At 38.5% G+C, this 21,041-nt stretch overlaps 1 long non-coding RNA gene across 1 annotated transcript in view; it reads left to right on the forward strand.

The window, feature by feature from the left end:
- The first annotated feature begins 369 nt into the window (after positions 1 to 369).
- Positions 370 to 21,041, forward strand: part of LOC134484393 (uncharacterized) — a 194,101-nt gene continuing 173,429 nt past the window's right edge. Inside the window, exon 1 of the long non-coding RNA XR_010061835.1 lies at positions 370 to 463. This is a non-coding gene — a long non-coding RNA (uncharacterized LOC134484393). The remainder of the gene's footprint in view (positions 464 to 21,041) is intronic.

The raw sequence follows: 21,041 nt of genomic DNA on the forward strand, positions 1-21,041 counted from the left end.
GGAACCATTAGAAGGAGAGAAGTCCAGTTAGTTTTGACAGGTTCCGAGCCCCTGAACCCATGTGTGGAAGGGTCAGATCAATTGTATTTCTTCAACGTACCTACTCAACTCCTAGCAAAGAGTCAGTGAGATTTCCCAGGGTCAACATATTTCTTCCTTTGTTTTATACCAAGAAAGAAGACCATCTTTGTTCTCCCCATCTCTGAGCTTTTCATATTCTTTGTTCTCACTCCCAAATTGATATTTCCTCTGAAATACAGGAGAATTAGTAAACCTTATCGGCACTGAAGGAATATCCAAGAGGCATTTGCAGACACTTGTGACATCACAGGAGAAGCTAGGGCTCTCCAGGATACAAGAGATTTTTCATGGAGGGCCTAATGATGAATGTCTCTGAGAACTGCCATGGCCTACCTGTAAACAGCTTTCTTTACATTGACCAGTTTCAAGAGTGCCTTTCCAGGTATGTCTCCCGTGACATAGGGGAAACCTTTATGTACTCCAATTCTCTAAAGCTAGGGTCTTCTCTTTGCTTCGACAGTGGTTACATGCTCTGAATGGAGAAAGTTAGTCAGGGTCCTGACATGGGTAGTAATGATGTAGGAACTTGGGAGTGTAGGAGATTCTTCTGGATAATATTTTTATTCCCATGTCCATTCCTGTGACATACAGTTCCATTTTCTAGGTTTTCTCTGTTTTATAATGGCCAGTATTTTCGCTATAGACCTTTAGGTGAATGAATATTGTATTTCACTTTCTTATTGTACATTCCTTGATAGGGGACTTTATAAATATTTCTGAATGTGTACTCTAAATTACTGTTTTCCAATTCCATTTTCTGCTATGATATTAGAAACAAATGTGGCCTGGCTATAGAGTGAGTATAATAGTGTGAATACTGTGTACTTACTTCAAATGATAAACTCCCAAATCCTTATTTTATCCAAAGATATCCATACATCAATAAAGCAAAGGACCACATGGACTATACATTTCGGTTCTCTAATCAAATTTGATAACTGTACTACATTATGTACCTTCCTGTGGTCCCATGGCCAGCCTTGAAAGTTTTAGATGCGTTACCATGATTCTTTTAAAGGCCAAATAAAAGAAACAGGGGTATGGGCAGGAAAAGGAAGGCCTGAGGGACAGTGAAACCTCAACTTCAATACCTTCATAAGTATAGGAGTGAGTCTATTAGACATTGACATTAGTAATTTCTACAATTTCTACATTCTTTACATAGTTGCACAGAATCCATGTTGACATTCCACCTAACCACCATATATATATATATATATATATATATATATATATATATATATATATATATATATTTTCTTTTCAGACAACAAAACTAGATAAGAGTGATGAAGCTAAGTAGTGCTATTGCTATTGGCCAGGAAACTGATATACATATGTCCTGAGAGAAACAGCTAGAGCATTTCAAATAAAGAATAGAATGCTAGTGGCAAACAGGTGAACTGAAATGGACCTCTTGTTGGTAGATTCTGAGAACGAATAACAAGAGCTGAAGGAGCTTTCAACACCGAAAGAAAAAAAAATGCTAATGAACCAGAGCTTTCTGGTACTAAACCAATATTCAAAATCTGTACTTGGACAGACCTATGAATCCAACTGCATATGTAGCAGAGGATGGCTTTTTGGGCACCAATGGAAGTAGAAGGCCTTGGTCCTTCCCTTGGTTTGACTCACAGTTAAAATAAATGTGAAAGGACAGTAAGTTAGTTTATAGAAGAACAGGAGAGGGACCAGTTAGGTATCTTATGGTAGTAAACTCTTGAAAGAAATAATATTTTAAATGTAAATGTACATAATTATTTGTTTAAAAAAACAAATAAAATTTGTAAAAATAAAAAAAAAATATAAGAAATAAATGAAAAGAAAACTGACAGCTAAACACAAACACAGATGTTGACTCAGAAATCTAATGGATCACTGTCAGGGTATGGTAGTTACAGATATAATAGTGGAAAGACTAGGATGGTGAAGGCTCAACTAGAAACACTTCTCTCTCCCAGATATCTGTATCAGACACAAACTGCACAATAGATATCTAAAGCATGGAGGAGTTTACTCTGAGCTAGGGACACAATACTTGTCCTTCCTTTCTTCCTTAGGTCCTTTCTCTTCTTGTCAAAAAGAATTAAGGCCATATGCTCTCAGGAAAACAACTGTGCCCTTCCCATCACTTGGCTTTTGATATATATGAATGATATAAACTCTCTGATTTCCAGGACCCATAAGAACAGGGAAGTCCAGATGCTTCTGAGAGGACCCCAAATCCTGATTCCCATTTGTGGAAGACTCAGATCAGTGCTATCTGTTCAGAAATATCACTCAACCCGTACCAAGGAGTCACTGAGCTTTCAGAAGCACACATATTTCTTCCTTTTTTTAGAGCAAAACAGAAGGGAAGCTTCCTTATCTCCATATCTGATCTCTTCATCCTCTTTGCTCTCACTCCCAAATGGCTGTTTACTCTGAAATGGATGCCATTTACTAAACTCTAGAGGTACTGAAGGAATACCTGAGAAGCAGATGCAGTCATGTCAACACTTGTGACATCACAGAAGAAGACAAAGCTCTCCAGGTTACAAGAGATTTTTCAGGCAGGGCCTAATGATGATGTCACTGAAAACTGCCATTGTCTCCCTGCTAAATAGTTTTCTTTACATTTACCAGAGTTGAGGGTGCCCTTTCCTGGTTTGTCTCCTATGATTCAGTGGAAACATTTACTCCATCTCTCTAAAGCTAGAGATTTCCCTTTGCTTTATTAGTGGATACATGCTCTGAACGGGAAAATTTAGTCAAGGTCCTGGAATTGGTAGAAAAGATCTTGTAACATGGAGTGGAGGAGATTCTTCTGGATATTAATTTTATAACCAGGTACATTTTGTGAAATACAGTTCAATTTTGTAGGTTTTCTCCGTTTCCCAAAGGCCAGTATTTTCCCTACAGACCTTCAATTGAATGTATATTTTATTTCACTTTCGTATTGTACATTCCTCGATATGGGACTTTATAAATATTGCTGAATGTGTACTCAAAACTTTTTTTTTCCAATTCCATTTCTGGAATGATTTTGGCAACAAATGTGGCCTAGCTATAGAATGAGTATAAGAGTGTAAATATTGTGTACCTACTTGAAATGATAAACTCCCAAATCCTTAATTTATCCCAAAATTATCAGGGATCAGTCAAGCAAAGGACAACATGGATTATAGAATTCGATTCTCTAGTCCCATTTGATATCAGTTCTGCATTATCTACCTTACTGTGTTCCCGTGGCCAGACTTGAGGTTTGCGGTTGTTCTACAATTATTCATTCTTCTGGAATAATAAGATACAAGAAGGACAGGGAGAGGAATGTCTTGAGGTCCAGGGAAACCTCAACTTCAATATGTTCATAAGAAAAGGAGGGAGTCTATTTGACATTGTCCTTTGTGGATTCTACATTCTTGACTTAGTTAAGCACAATCCATGTGAAAATTCTACTTATCCACGTAGCGGCAGGAGCCACGCAAAGGATATATATATATAAGATAAGATTAGATAAGATTGATGACGCTAAGAAGTGCATTCTGCCAGGCAACAGATATAGATATTTCTTTTTTTTTTTTTTTTTTTTTTTTGGAGCTGGGGACCGAACCCAGGGCCTTGCGCTTCCTAGGCAAGCTCTCTACCACTGAGCTAAATCCCCAACCCCAATATTTCTTGAGAGACACAGCTAGAGCATATTATATACAGAAAAGAATGTGTTTTGTAAAAATATGAAAATAAAAAAGTAAAATTTCCTGTTACCCTCCTAACTCTGGCACCAATATATCTGAAATTCTCTGCTAGATAACTTGGAGGAAACACATTCCCACTCCTCGGCTGCACAGTGTTTTTTGCCACCACACACTTTCCTATACACAAACCCTCACATAAAAAAACACACAACACAATAATCTTTGATCTAGTAGAATAGATATAATTGCCCACTTAAACATACAAATCTGGGTACCATCCATCCCTTAGGAACATTAATAATAACATGTAAATACACAGAGCAAAATCTTAAATTCACTTACCATGGCTTCTCACTCTGTCATCTTCCTTTCTCTCCTTTTTCCTCTAGTCTTCTCCTCTTCTTTCAAACTTCTCTCCCGCCCATTCTTCCTTCTCCTCCCATGACAACCCTCCTTCTATCCTGTTCCTGCCACTCACATATACTTCACAAATTCAATAGGCAGGTGGTTCTGGTGAAGTAACCTGAGTCCTGAGTACAGGACTATGCAGCTGACCTTGGGGCATTGGAATTAGTATCAAACACAGATAACTTCAGGGCAAACCACAACATGAACCCTAGTGGACAAAAAGTGAACTGAAAATGGACTTCTTGTTGGTAGATTTTGAGAAAGGATTAGAAGAGGTGAAGGTGCTTTCCACCCCTTCAGAACAAGAATGCTAATGAAGCAGAGCTTTCTGGTAGTAGACCAATGTTCAAAAAATGTACATGAACATACTTATGTCTCCAACTACATATGTTGTAGAGGATGGCCTTGTTGGACAACAATGGAAGGAGAACCCTTGGTCCTGCCTAGGTTTGGCTCCCGGTAAAGTAAATGTCCAGGGGCAGTAAGGGTGGTTATAGGAAAAGGGTAAGGGGACCGGTAAGGAATCATATAGTCTGAAAACTGGGAAAAGAAATAATATTTTAAATGTAAATTTAGAAATATCCAATTAAAAAAGCAATAAAATTTGTTTAAAAACTAAAAAAAAATGATAGAAATAAAAGAAAATAAATCTGCCAGCTAATCACACCAATTGATTCAGTATTTTAAGGGGTCACTGTCATGGAATGGTATTCAGAGTAATACAAGTGGAAAGACTGATATAATTAAGTTTCATCTAAAAGCACTTTTCCTTCCCACATCTCCGTGTCAGACATGAACTGCATTATTAGAATCCAATGCATGCAGGAGTTTACTCTGTGCTGAGGACACAATACTTGCTTACTTTCTTCTTTAGGACCTTTCCTTCTTAGCAAAAGGATAAAAGCTATGAGCTCCTTGGAAAAACTAGAGTGCCCTACCAAAACCTGACATTTGGGATAAAGAAATGAAATACATAAACTGTCTGACTCCCAAGAAAAATAACAAGCAGAAAAGTCCAGATGCTTCTGAGAGGCTCCCAGCTCCTGATTCCCATAAGTGTGAAGCTCAGATAAATGTTATCTCTTCAGTGAACCTACTCAACCCCTACACAATACTTAAAGAGCTTACCCATTGACCACGTATTCCTTCCTTTTTTTATACCAAGACAGAAGGCTAGCTTCCTACTCCCCATGTCTGGTCACTTCATCCTTTGTGTTCTCCCTCCCAAATGGCTGTTTACCCCCGATTAGTTGCCAATTTGTAAACCCTAGAGGTACTGAAGGAGAATCTGAGAGGCAGTTGCAGTCATGACAACACTTGTGACATCACAGAAGAAGCTTGGGCTCTCCAGGATACAAGAGATTTTTCAGGGAGGACTAATGATGATGTCACTGAGAATTGCCATAGCCTACCTACTAAACAGCTTCCCTTGCAATGACCATATTTGAGGGTGCCATTTCCAGAAGTTTCTCCTGTGACACAGTGGAAACCTTTACATACTAATTCTCTCTAAAGGTAGAGACTTCCCTTTGCTTCATTAGTGGGTACATGCTCTGAATGAACAAAGTTAGTCAGGTGCTTAGCATGGCAAGAAAAGATTTAGGAACATAGAGTGGAGGAAACTCTTCCAGATAATATTTTATTCCCAGGTACATTCCTGCGACTTACAGTTCAGTATCCCAGGTTTTCTCTATTTCCCAAAGTCCAGTATTTTGCCTACAGACCTTAATTGAATGAATATTGTATTTCACTTTCTCATTGTACATTCCTTGAAAAGAGACTTTAATATTCCTGTATGTGTACTCAAAAATTGTTTCTAATTCCATTTTCATCAAAGCAAAGGACAAAATGACTATAGAAATCACTTTTTTAGCACTATTTGGAGTCAGTACTACACTATCTATCTTCCTGTGTCCCCATTGCTAGACTGGAGGGTCGGATGTTTTACCATCATTGTCTCTGAAGGCCAAACATAAGATAAGAGAAGATGGGTAGAAATAAGAATGGCTTGAGGACCAGTATAACCTCAATTTCAGTAGAAACATAAGACAAGAGGGATTCTATTTGTGTCAATTCTCAACTCTACATTCTTGAACTAGTTGCGCAGAATCCATGTTACACTTCCATCTAACCACATAGCTGTAGGAGCCATCAAAAGTATATATATATATATATATATATATATATATATATATATATATATATATATATATATACCTCTGCCACCAAAACTAGATAAGATTGATGTATCTAAAAAGTAAATTCTGCAAGCAATCAGATATAGATATTTCCTGAGAGACACAGGTAGATCATGTTAACTGCCTAAACCACACAAAGATCCAACAAAGAAAAAGAACTTCAGACCAATTTCCTCTATGAATATTGACGCAAAAATACTCAATATAATTCTTGTGAACCGAATCTAAAAAACAATCATCCATCATGATCAGGGATGCAGAGATGTTTCCATATACAGAAAACCGTCAATGCTATGTAACATATAAACAAACTCAAAGATAAGGACACATGGTCATTTCATTAGATGCTGAGAAAGCATTTGACAAAATTCAACAACACTTCATTGTAGGGAGCGTTGAGGTAAAGCATAAATGGTGCCGAAATCTAGTCCCGTCTGGAAGTAAACGATTTATTGCATATGCACAGGCTTGTCTCCTTGCCAGGGTGGCTGTAGGGTAATTAGGTGATCCGGCGCCCTCCTCTTGTGACCAAAGATACTGCACATGTGCGGGTTTTGCCCCTGGCATCAGTTTGACGGGATGGTAATAAGCTAATGAGGAATTCATGCGCCGCCAATACCTGAAGGAAAAGTAGCAGGGGTGATAGTGGGGTGATTCATTCTCAGCCAATCCCTGAAGGACAATTAGCATAGCCACAGCCTGTTGTGTATAGAAGGCAAGTGCTTTTGCCGTTAGAGGTCCCTGTACCACCAAAGAGGTGGTATTGCCATAAAGGCTGTAGAGAAGAATCCGACAATGTTGTGTCTTCCTTGCCAGATGAGGTGTATACACTTATTGACCCCAAAAGTTTAACCAGAGAACTTCTTAACCTGATAAACAACTTCAATAATGTGTCAGGGTATAAAATTAACTCAAACATACCAGGACCCTTCCTCTCCTCAATGGATAAACAGGCTAAGAAAGAAAATAATGAAACCACACACTTCACAATAGTCCCAATTAATGTAAAATATCGTGGTGTGAGATTAACCAAGCAGGTGAATTATCTGTATGACAAGAAGTTCAAGTATCTGAAGAAAGAAATTGAGAAAGATCTCAGAAGATAGAAAGAGCTTCCTTGCTCATGGATTGACAAGATTAATATAGGGAAGATGACTATTTTTCCAATAGCAATGTACACATTCAATGCAATGCAATATCCATCAAAAATCCAACTGAATTCTTTAATAAAGATAGAAATAGCAATTTGCAAATTCATTTGGAATAAGAAAATGCCAGGACAGCTATAACTATCCTCAACAATAAAAGAATTTCTGGAGGAATCATCACTCCTTAACTCAAGCAGTTTTACAGAGCAATAGTGATAAAAACTGCTTGGTATTTGTAAAGAGACAGAGGGATGGACTAGTGGAATAGAATTGAAGACCCAGAAATGAACCCACACACCTATAATTTGATATTTGGCAAAGGAGATAGAACCTTCCAAAGGAAGATACATAGCATTTTCCAATTAGTGCTGGTTCAACTAAAAGTCAGCTTGTACAAGAATGCAAATTATACCATTTTTATGACCATGTACAAAGCTTCAGTACAAGTGAATCAAGGACCTACACATCAAACCAGAATCACTCAAACTAATAGAAGAAAAGGTTGGGATGAGTCTTGAACACATGGGCACAGGGAAAGTTTCCTGAACAAAACACCAATGATATAGGCTCTAAGATCACAAATTGACAAATAGGACCTAATAAAACACGAAAGCTTCTGTAAGGTAAAAGACACCATCATTTGTGCAAAGCTGTAACCAACAGATTGGGAAAATATTTTTACCAATCCTTTATCTGATAGTGGGTAATATTCAAAATGTACAAACAACTTAAGAAGTTAGACTCTAGAAAGCAAAAAAATAAATAAATAAATAAATACATACGTTCTAGGGCCTCTCTGCCCCCTTTTCTCAAAGTCCTAACTAATTTCATGTCAAAAGTTAATGAAAATATTTTAAACCCTTTCCAAGGCACAGAAAATTATTTGCTTACAGCCAATCTGAATCAATCAGGCTGACTTTCAGTTCTTTATGAGAGGCACGAAGAAACGTCCAGCCCCTACTGCTCCCATGTCCCTATCAGGCACAGGAGGCCCAGATGGAGCTGGGTGTTTTTTTTTTTTTTTTAAGTCAGGAATGTGAGCAGAATTCTCAGGGGTTTCTGTCCCTCTGATGGTCTCAGTCTGACCACACCACACGAGATTTGGGAGTAGGATGCTGTTAGGACCAGTTCAGATCCAGGTGCAGTTTGGACTGCAGGGCTCCTGCAGCTTGACTGCTCTTATATACATGTGTCCAGATGCACTATGCACTTTCCTCTTGGGCTAGGCCTGTGGGAACAAGTGGGCGGAGGTGGCAGTCTCTCATTCCCTGAGGTCTCAGTATTGTCCACTCTTCTGTCTCACAGAGTTTCCAAAGGAGTTTCAAATGTTCATTCCCTATCCTGCAGGTCTCCAGTCTTTCCAATTCTCCTCCAAATGTGTTGGAGAAGACCCCTCTGGTCGAGGGGAGGTACAACAAGCCCCATCAAACAAAATGGTCTGCACATCTTCTTCTCTTAAAGGTAATCTCAATGATTTCCATATTCCACAAATGGATTAAGTCCTGCCCACTCTCTGCATGAGACTTTAATATGTTCGCCAACTGCCAAAACTTGGCAGAGAGCTTTGTCCACTCACAAAGACACTCAAAGATGTCCCCCATCTCCACCAAAGTGCCTTATGCAATCTGCTTCGGGTAAAATGAGTTGAAAATTGATTCTGCTGACAACAGGGATTTCTGAAATCACTATTAATCCAAGAGGAACTTCAAAGACCTCTACTATTAAAAAAGGACTTAAATCATCAGTTATGATCCAAGGGGGGCAAAATACAGTCACAAATTCTCAAGCCAACCTCATAACACACATAACAGAAGAGGAGTGACAAAACTTTCTGCATGTACACCATTAGATCAAGAATGACTGCCAGTTTTTGAAGGGGCTCTTGAGAGTTCCACACCCACACAAGATATGTTAGGTCCCATCAAATAAAGAGGTCTGCAAATCTTCTGCTTAAAAGGTAATCCATTGATTTCCATATTCCACAAATGTATTAAGTTCTGCCCCCTTTCAACACGAGCTTATATTTTTTTTATTAACTTGAGTATTTCTTATATACATTTCCAGTGTTATTCCCTTTCCGGTTTCCAGGCAAACATCCCCCATCCCCCTCCCCTTCCTTCTGGGTGTTCCCCTCTCCATCCTCCCCGCATTGCCGCCCTACCCCGAACAATCTAGTTCACTGGCTGTTCTGTCTTAGCAGGACCCAGGGCTTCCCATTCCACTGGTGCTCTTACTACCATATTCATTGCTACCTATGAGGTTAGAGTCCAGGGTCAGTCCATGTATTGTCTTTAGGTAGTGGCTTAGTCCCTTGAAGCTCTGGTTGGTTGGTATTGTTGTTCATATGGGGTCTCGAGCCCTTTCAAGTTCTTCCAGTTCTTTCTTTGATTCCTTCAACAGGGGTCCTATTCTCAGTTCAGCGGTTTGCTGCTGCCATTCGCCTCTGTGTTTGCTGTATTCTGGCTGTGTCTCTCAGGAGAGATCTACATCCGGCTCCTGACGGCCTGCACTTCTTTGCTTCATCCATCTTGTCTAATTTGATGGCTGTGTATGTATGGGCCACATGTGGGGCAGGCTCTGAATGGGTGTTCCTTCTGTCTCTGTATTAATCTTTGCCTCTCTATTCCCTGCCAAGTGTACTCTTGTTCCCCTTTTAAAGAAGGAATGAAGCATTCACATTTTCATCATGCGTCTTGAGTTTCATTTGTTCTAGGCATCCAGGGTAATTCAAGCATTTGGGATAATAGCCACTTATCAATGAGTTCATACCATGTGTGTTTTTCTGCGATTGGGTAACCTTACTCAGGAGGATACTTTCCAGTCCCAACCATTTGCCTATGAATTTCGTAAAGTCATTGTTTTTGATAGCTGAGAAATATTCCATTGTGTAGATATACCACATTTTCTGTATCCATTCCTCTGTTTAAGGGCATCTGGGTTCTTTCCAGCTTCTGGCTATTATAAATAAGGCTGCTATGAACATAGTGGAGCACATGTCTTTTTTATATGCTGGGGTATCTTTTGGGTATATGCCCAAGAGAGGTATAGCTGGATCCTCAGGCAGTTCAATGTCCAATTTTCTGAGGAACCTCCAGACTGAGTTCCATAATGTTTGTACCAGTCTGCAATCCCACCAACAATGGAGGAGTCAACACGAGACTTTAATACCTTCGCCAACTGCCGAAGCTTGGCAGAGAGCTATGTCCACTCACAAAGACACTCAAAATGTCCCCCATCTCCACCAAAGTGCCTTATGCAATCTGCTTCTGGTAAAATGAGTTAAAAACTGATTCTGCTGACAACGGGGATTTCTGAAATCCCTATTAATCCAAGAGGAACTTCAAAGTCCTCTACTATTAAAAAAGGACTTAAATCATCACTTATGATCCAAGGGGGGCAAAATACAGTCATAAATCCTCAAGTCAACCTCATAAATCACATAAGAGCCCAAGCAGAGACAAAACTTTCTGCATGTACACCATTAGATCAAGAATGATTGCCAGTTTTTGAAAGGGCTCTTGAGAGTTCCACACCCACACAAGATATGTTAGAAAATTGTGAGTCCACATAAGGAACTCTTGTGCCTTCTTCACATAAAAAATATGATCTAGCAACCTCACCATCTCCCCCAGTACTTCCAATGTCCCTATAAAACAGAGAAATATTCAAATATCCTCTACCACCAAAAAGGACCCTCCTGACTTGTCATCAGGCCCAAAAGAGAGAAGTTTATCATAACACACTGTCAATGAGCCATGCAGACTCCATATTGATACAATGTACAGAGAAGATAAAACATACACTTCCTCCTCAGGGGACTCTATGTCATTCTGTCCTGAAAAGAGGGGCTCCAAAATTTTCCACATGTACATCAGAGATGCTAGAATTTCCCAAAACTGAGCATGATTCTCTGAGTAGTACTCTATCTCAAAAAGAGACTGCAGGACAAGAAACATCTACAAAAGGAGTTCTACCCACAGCCACATATTTAGAAATGGCTTGTGGACGCAACACGTGTACAAAAGATGTTCTAGGACATATTGCATCTGTAGAGAAGGTTATGGATCCAGCCATATATGAACGAGGAGTAGGGGAACATGATATGCAAACATCAGTGTCTGTAGCATCCTCGACATCTGAGGAAAGGGATTCCTTGGATTCCATTTGTGCAAAGAATGGATATGACCTCCGCAAACTTCACAGATGACTATAGGAACTTCTTAATCTCCTCAAGATCAGCCATCTTCCCCAACTACAGAAGATGCTACACACTCTTCCAAATATGCACAAAGGGTTTCCAGTCCTTCTTTATACCCACAAACTGACCCAGAACACCTGCCAAATACCTAAAAGCCTTTCAATTTTACCTTATCTCCTGAAGGGGCCTTGGAACCTGTTTTGCCTATCAAGCAGGGTAGGGAACCTGACACTTCAATACTTCAATATGAAAGTCTCTTTCCATTTTTCCTGCAGAGGGAATTTTTCTTGGAACTTACACAGTTACACAACGATGTCTAGAACCTCCTTATCTGCTCATGAGAGTCTCAGACCTCTCACATATGCCCCTGTTTCTGTAGGAGAGGTCACATCTCAGAGGTAGCTCTAATACATTCCCCCCATTCTGACATCACAGTCAGGATTTCCACATATATACACGATACATTAAGACCTTCCTCATGTGAGAAGGATGTCGTAGGATCTACTGCATCTGAACAGCATGCTTTACAACTATCCCCATCTACCCAATTAGATTTATTTCACATGTCCACTCTGTGGAGAAATACTTGACATTCTCTGTATACCAAATTGGACCACAGGCATCGAGTTTCTAGAAACAAAGGGTTAAGATTTTATCCTTTTGATGGAGTCTTTAGAAATTTCTCCTCTAAGGGAGACAGTTTCAACCTTCCCCCTTCTGCCAAAAGGGATCTTGTGCCATCTTCTGCTGCCGAAGAGACACCAAAAGCTACAACTACTACTAAGGTGCATCTCACACCTTCTCCATCTGCCCAAAGGGACAAGGAATTTTCAAAAAAGACTAAGGAATTGTGGAAAGTTGCCAATCCTTACAAGGGCATGCCGGACATTCCATATTGTCCCAAGATGCTCAAGTAACTCTTCCTTCAACTGAAAAGGCATGTTCACCATCTGCCCTAGGTTTCAGGGAATTTCTTCACCCCTCTCTAGTGCTCCAGAAAGTGTTCTCCATGCTCAAAGTGATTTGTCACTGTGCAAATTAGACTTCAAAGATACAAAACCTTTTTTTTATATTTACAAAGGTCTGAAGGGCAGTCCACATCGAAAAAAAATCATGTAGACCTTGTGCCATTAGCCCAAGTATATAAAAAATTTCCATGTCTTCTAAAGCATCTTAACATCAACCTGGCTCTAGCACTCATTCTGGTAAACATTTACCATCAGCCATACAATCCCCAGGACCATCAAAATCTAATAAGGGGTATCTAGAAACTTTGCCATCTGGCAAAAGGTCTTTAGGATGTTCAGCATCTTCTCCATGAGCTTGGTGAACCCATAGAACAAAAGAATTAAACCATCTTCCCAGGGGATTTTCCCAAGATCCACATATTTCTTCTTTACTTTTATACCAAGACAGAAGGCCAGCTTCCTTCTCCCCATCTCTGATATCTTCATCCTCTTTGTTCTCCCTCCCAAATGGCTGTTTACTCTGAACAGAAGGCTAATTGGTAAATCCTAGAGGTACTGAAGGAATTTCTGAGGTGCAGTTGAAGACACGACAATACTTGTGACATCACAGAAGAAGCTAGGGCTCTCCAGGATGTAAGAGATTTTTCAGGGAGGGCCCAATGATGATATCACTGAGAATTGCCATGGACTACCTGCTGAACTGCTTTACTAACATTGAGTAGATTCAAGGGTGCACTTCACAGGAGTGTCTCCTGTGACACAGTGGAAAACTTTACATACTTGATCTCTAAAGCTAGGGAATTCTCTTGGCTTCCTTAATGATTACATGCTCTGAATGGTGAAAGATAGCTAGGGACTTGGCATGGGTAGAAAAGATTTAGGAACCTAGAGTGGAGGAAATGAATGTGGATAATAATTTTATTCCCAGGTCAAGTTCAATTTTCTCAGATTTATCTGTTTCCCAAACACTAGGATTTTCCCTATAGTCCTGTAATGGAATGAATATTATATTAAATTTTCTTATTGTACATTCCACAATAGGGGACTTTATAATATTCCTGAATGTGTACTCAAAAATTCTTTTTTCCAATTCCATTTCTGCAATGATTTTTGGCAACAGAGGTGGCCCAATTATAGAATGAGCATAACAGTGTAAATACTGTATACATACTTCAATGACACACTCCCAAATCCTTATTCTATCCAAAAATTACCAGACATCAATAAAGGAAAGTACCACATGGAATATTTAATTCGTTTCTCTAGTCCCACTTGATATCAGTTCCGCAATATCTACCTTCCTGTGTTTCATTGCCATACTTGAGGGTTTTGGATATTTTACCATGATTCATTATTAAAGTCAAACATAAGATATAGGAGGATGGAAAGCGAGAGGAATGACTTGAGGACCAGTGAAGCCTCAATATAATTAGTTTCAAAAGAACAGGATGGAGTCTAATTGGTGTTGCCATTTGTTGATTCTACAGTCTTGACCTAGATGCGCAGAATTCATGTTAAAATTCCAGCTAAAATTATAGCTGTAGGAGCCAACAAAAGTACATATATATATACATCAGCCACCGAAACTACACAAGATTGATGGAGGTAAGAAATGCATTCTGTCAGATATAGATATTTCCTGAGAGACACAGCTAGATTATACAAATACAGAAGTGAATGCTAGTGGCATACCAGTAAACTGGAAATGGACTTCTTATTTTTAGATTTTAAAAAAAGATTACAAGAGCTGAAGGGCTTTAACACTACAAGAACAACAATGCCAATGAACCAGAGCTTTCTGATACTAGAACAATATTCAAAGAATGTACATGGACAGAGCTATGGCTCCAACTGCATATGTGGAAGAGAATAGACTTGGTGGGCACCAATGGAAGGAGAAGTCCTTGGTCCTCCCTAGGTTTGACTCCAAGTTCAAGGTAATGTCAAGGGGTAATAAGGAGGGTTATAGCAGAAGGGCAGGGTAACTAGTAAATGATCTTTTAGGCAGGAAACTGGGAAAGGAAATAACATTTTAAATGAAAATATAGAAACATCCAGTTAAAAAAGCAATAAAATTTGCTAAATAATGAAAGATATAAAATAAAAGTAAACTGCCAACTAATTATACCTGTTGACTTGGAAATCTACAATGATAGTCAGAGTAATACAAGTGGTAAGACTAAGATGATGATATCTGAACTAGAGCACTTCTCTCTCCCAGATAGAAGTATCAGACAGAAACTGCACTATAGGTATCCAAAACATTGAAGAGTTTACTCTGAGCTGCGGACATAATGCTTGTCCTTCCCATCTTCCTAAGTAACTTTCTCTTTTTGAGAAAAAGTATAAAGTCCATGACCTGTCAGGGATACAACTGTGCCATTCACAACACTTGACTTTGGAATAAAGGAATGAATGAAATAAACTCTCTGACTTCCAGAAAGCAAAAGAAAAGGGAAGTCCAGATGCTTCTGAGAGGCTCCCGGCTCTTAATTCCCTTATGTGGAAGGTGAAGATAAAGGCTATCTCTTCAGAGTTACCCCTCAACAACTAACAAGGACATACTAAACTTTCCCAAGCACCACATAATTTTCCCTGTTTTTTTATACCAAAACAGAAGGCCAGCTTCCTTCTCTCCATTTCATATCCTTCATCCTCTTTTTTCTCACTTCCAAATTGTCTCTGAATTAGGCCAAATAGTAAACCTTAGAGGTATTAAAGGAAAATCTGAGAGGCAGTTGCAGTCATGACAACAGAAGGAGCTAGGGGTCACCAGATTATAAGAGAGTTTTCAGGCAGGTTCTAATGATAATGTCACTGAGCACTACCGTGATCTACATGCTGAACACTTCCTTACATTGACCAGATTCAAGAGTGCCTTTCCCAGGTATGTCTCAGGAAACACAGTGGAAACCTGTATGTACTACATCACTCTAAAGTAGAGACTTCTTTCTGCTTCTCTAGTCGTTACATGCTCTGAATGTAGAAAGTTAGCCAGGGGCTTAGCATGGGTAGAAACGATTTAGGAACATGGAGTGTAGGAAATACTTCTAGATAATATTTTTATTCCCAGGTTCATTCCTGTGACATAAAGTTCAATTTTCTGTGTTTTCTTTCTTTCCCAAATGCCAGTATTTTCTCTACAACCTTTAATTGAATGAATATTGTATTTCAATTTCTTACTGTAAATTCCTTGATAGGGGACTTTGTAAATGTTCCTCATTGTGTAATCAAAAATTCTGTTTTCCAATTAAATTTTCTGCAATGATTTTGGTCACAAAGGGGGCCCAGCTATAGAATGAGTACAACACTGTAACTACTGTGTACCTATTTCAAATGATGAATTCCCAAATCCTTTTTTTTTTAACAAAAAAATTACCAGACATCAGGAAATCAAAGTATAACATGGATTTTTTAATTCGGTTCTCTACTCCCATTTGATATCAGTACTACCCTATCTATCTTCTAGTGTTCCCATGGCCAGACTTGAGTGTTTAGGATGTTTTACCATGATTCTTTCTTAAGGCCAAATGTAATCTACCAGATGATGGGCAGGGGAGAAGAATGGCTTGAGGACCAGTTAAATGTCTACTTCAATAGGTTCATAAAAACAGGAGGGAGTCTATTTACATTGTCATCTGTGAATTCTACATTCTTGACATAGTTGGGGAGAATCCTTGTTAACATTCCGCCTAACAACGTAAGTGTAGAAGCCTCCAAAATTATTTATATACATCAGCCACCAGAACTAGATAAGATTGATAAAGCTAATAAGTGCATTCTTCCAGGAACTGGATAAAGATATTTACTGAGAGACACAGATACAGCATGTCAAATACAGAAGTGAATGCTAGTAGCAAACCAGAGAACTGAAAACAGACCTCTTGTAGGTAAATATTGAAAAAGGTTAGAAGAGCTGAAGGTGATTTCAACCCCATAAGAACAACAATGCCAATAAACCAGAGCCTTCGGATACCAGACCAATAAACAAAGAACATACATGGACTGATCTATGGCTCCAAATTCATATGTGGCAGAGGATGGCCTTTTTGGGCAAAAATGGTGATGATGCCCTTGGTCCTCCCTAATTTGTCTCCCAGTTCAAGGGAATGTCATTGGACAGAAAGTCTGGTTATAGAAGTAAGAAAAGGGAACATGTAGGGATCTTAAGGGAATAAACTGGGAAAGGAATTAATATTTAAATGTAAATATAGACAAAAACCAGTTTAAAAAAAGCAATAAAATTCTCTAAAAATATGAATGACATAAAAGAAAAGAAAGATGCCAAGTAATCACATGTATTTCCTAGGAAATTGAAGTGGTAGTCTGAGTAATACTAGTGGAAAGACTGAGATGATCAAGTCTGAACTAGAAGCACTTCTCTCTCCCAAATATCAGTGTCAGACACAAAGTGCTCTATAGATATACAAAGCATGAGTTTACTTGGAGCTAAGCATACAATACTTGTTTTTCCCTTCTTCCTTAGGACCTTTTCTTCTTGACAAAGTATAAAGGTCATGACTTATCAGGAAAACAAATATGCCCTTCAAACACTTGGCTTTTGGAATAAAGAAATGAATGATATAAACCCACTGTCTTCCAGGAACCATAAGAACAGAAAAGTCCAGAGTGTAGAAAGTTCTTATAGACAATATTTTTATTCACAGGTCATTCCTGTATACTCTATCTAGTTTCCAGTGTTTGCATGCCCAGACATAAGGGTAGGATGATTTATCATCATTCTTTCTTAAGGCCAAAAGTAAGATACTGGACTAAGGACAGGAAGAAAAATGTCTTGAGGACCAGTTAAACATATTCTTCAATAGGTTAATAAAAACAGGAGAGAGTCTATTTGAAATTGTCATTTGTGAATTTTACACTATTGACATATTTGGCCAGAATCCATGATAATTTTCCACTCAAACATTTAGGTGTAGGAGCCACCAAAAGTATATATGTATACATCAGCCAACAAAACTAGGTAAGATTGATGAAGGTAAGAAGTGCTTTCTGCCAGGCACCAGATATAGATATTTACTGAGAGGCACAGATACAGCATGTCAAATACAGAAGTGAATGGTGGTAGTAAACCAGTGGACTGAAAACGGACATATTGTTGCTAAATCTTAAAAAAGGATTAGAAGAGCTGAGGGTGCTTTCAACACCATAAGAACAACTATGCCAATGATACAGAGCTTTATTGTACTAGACAAATATAAAAAGAAAGTGCATGTACTGACCTATGGCTCCAAATGAATAAGTGGCTGAGGATGTCATTTTTGGGCAACATTGAAAAGAGAGGCACTTGTCCTTCCTAGTTTTTCTTCCAATTCAAGGGAATGTCACGAGCCAGAAAGGCTGTTTAGAGAAGAAGGAAGGGTTTGGGGATTTAGCTCAATGGTAGAGCGCTTGCCTAGGAAGCGCAAGGCCCTGGGTTTGGTCCCCAGCTCAGAAAAAAAGAACAAAAAAAAAAAAAAGAAGAAGGAAATGGAATGCGTAGGGAACATATGATCAGGAAGCTGGAAATTGAAATAGTATTTTAAATGTTTATATCTACTTAAAAATCTAGTTAAAAGGAATTAATTTTGCAAAAATATAAAAAAATGAATGATATAAAAGAAAATAAATGTGCAAAGTCAGTCATAACAATTATTGGCTCAGAAATTTAAAGTCATAGTCATAGTAATACTAGTGGAAAGACTGAGATGATGAAGTCTCAACTAGAAGAATATTCTCTCCCAATAATCAGTGTCAGACACAAACTGCACTATAGGTGTCCAAAGCACAGAGGAGATGATTAACTTGAGTTAGGGACAGAATATTTGTTTTTCCCTTCTCCTTAGGACCTTTTCTTCTTGACAAAAAGAGTAAAGGTCCTTAGCTCTCATTAAAACAACTGTGCCTTTCACAACACTTGGTTTTTGGAATAAAGAAATGAACGATATAATCCCTCAGGAACCATAAGAAAAGGAAAGTCCTGTTGTTTCTGAGAGTCTCCAAGCTCATGATTCCCTTATTTATAAGGCTCAGATTTAGGCTATCTTTTCAGCGATATCACTCAAGCCCTACAAAGGACTCACTGAACTTTGCAAAGGACCACATTTTTCTTCCTTATTTTTTATACCAAGAGAGAAGGCCCGCTTCCTTCTCCCCATTTCCAAACACTTCTTCCTCTTTTTTACCACACCACAATTTGCTCTGAATTAGAGAATATTAGTAAAACCTATTGGTGAAGGAATAACTGAGAGGCAGTTGTAGTCACGACAATAGTTGTGACATCACAGAAGCTAGGACGCTCAAGGTTACAAGAGAGTTTTCAGGGAGGTCCTAATGATTATGGCACTGGGAACTGCTTTGGACTACCTGCTGAACACATTTCCTTACATTGACCAGATTCGAATTTTCACTTTCCAAGTATGTCTCCCGTTACACAGTTGAAACCTATACATAACACATCTCTCTAAAGCTAGAGACTTCTCTCTGCTTCACAAGTGGTTACATGCTCTGAATGGAGAAAATTAGACAGGGTAGAAAAGATTTAGGAACATGGAGTGTAGGAGATAATTCTAGATAATATTTTTTTTGGTTCTTTTTTTTTTGGAGCTGGGGATCGAACCCAGGGCCTTGCGCTTCCTAGGTAAGCGCTCTACCACTGAGCTAAATCCCCAGCCCCTCTAGATAATATTTTTATTCCCAGTTTCATTCCGTTGATATAAAGTTCAATTTTCTGTGTTTTCTCTGTTTCCCAAAGGCCAGTATTTTCCCTACAGACCTTTAATTGAATGAATATTGTATTTCAATTCCTTATGTTTAATTCCTTGATAGGGGGTTTTGTAAATATTCCTCAATGTGTACTCAATAATTCTGTTTTCTAATTCCATTTTCTGCAATGATTTTTGTCACAAAGTGGGCCCAGCTATATAGTGAGTATAACAGCATAAATACTGTAAAACTACTTCAAATGATAAGCTCACAAATATTTATTTTAACAAAAAAATTACCAGACATCAGGAAATCAAAAACAACATGGACTATTGTATTTGGTTATCTAATCCCATTTGATATCAGTACTACACTATCTAGCTTCCAGTTTTCCCATAGCCAGAACTGAGGGTTTAGGATGTTTTACCAAGATTCTTTCTTAAAACCAAATGTAAGATACCAGATGATGGGCAGGAAGAAGAATGGCTTGAGGACCAGTTATACGTCTACTTCAATAGGTTCATAAAAACAGGACGGAATCTATTTGCATTGTCATTTCTTAATTCTACATTCTTCACATAGTTCAGCAAAATCCATGTAAACATTCCACTTGACAAAATAGGTGTAAGAGCCACCAAAATTATATTTGTACTCATCAGCCAACCAAACTAGATAAGATTGATGAAGGTAAGAAGTTCATTCTGCAAGGAACCAGGTATAAATATTTACTGAGAGATACAGATACAGCCTGTCAAATACAAAAGTGAATGCTGGGACATACCAGTTAACTGAAAACAGACCTCTTGTTGGTAAATTTTGAAAAAGGATTCAAAGAGCTGAAGGTGCTTTCAACCCGAGAAGAATAACAATGCCAGTGACCAGCGCTTTCTTATAATAGACAGATTTACAAAGAAAGTACATGGACTAACCTATGGCTCCAAATGCATATGTGGCAGAAAATGGCCTTTTTGGGCAACATTGGAAAGAGAAGCTCTTGTATTCCCTACTTTGTCTCCCAGTTCAAGGGAATGCATTGCGGCAGAAAGGCTGGTTTGAAAAGAAGGAAATGGAACGGGTAGGAACCTTATGGGCAGGAAACTGGGAAAGGAAATAATATTTTAAAAGTAAATATAGAAACATCCAGTTATAAAACAATAAATTTTGGTAAAAAATAAAAAAAAAGAATGATATGAAATAAAGAAAGCTGCCAAGTAAAAAGACATCTTGACACAGAAATCTGAAGTGTTATTCAGAGTAATACTAGTGGAAAGACTGAGATGATGAAGTCTCAACTACAAATACTTCTCTATCCCAGATATCAGTGTGAGAGACAAACTGTACTATAGGTATCCAAAGCGTGGAGGACTTTATTCAGAACTAGGGATACAATACTTGTTTTTCCCTTCTTCCTTAGGACCTTTTCTTCTTGAAAAAAAGAGTAAGGGTCATGAGTTCTCAGGAAAACAACTGTGCCCTTCACAACACTTGGCTTTTGGTATAAAGAAATTAATGATATAAACTCTCTTATTTCAAGGAACCATAAGAACAGAGAAGTCCAGATAAGAACAGAGACGTGCAAATGCTTCTGAGAGTCTCCCAGCTCCTGATTCCCTTATGTGGAAGACTCACATCAATGCTATCTCTTCAGCGATATCACTCAAACC

The sequence above is a fragment of the Rattus norvegicus genome, chromosome Y (assembly GCF_036323735.1).
Source record: "Rattus norvegicus strain BN/NHsdMcwi chromosome Y, GRCr8, whole genome shotgun sequence".
Lineage (NCBI taxonomy): Eukaryota > Metazoa > Chordata > Mammalia > Rodentia > Muridae > Rattus > Rattus norvegicus.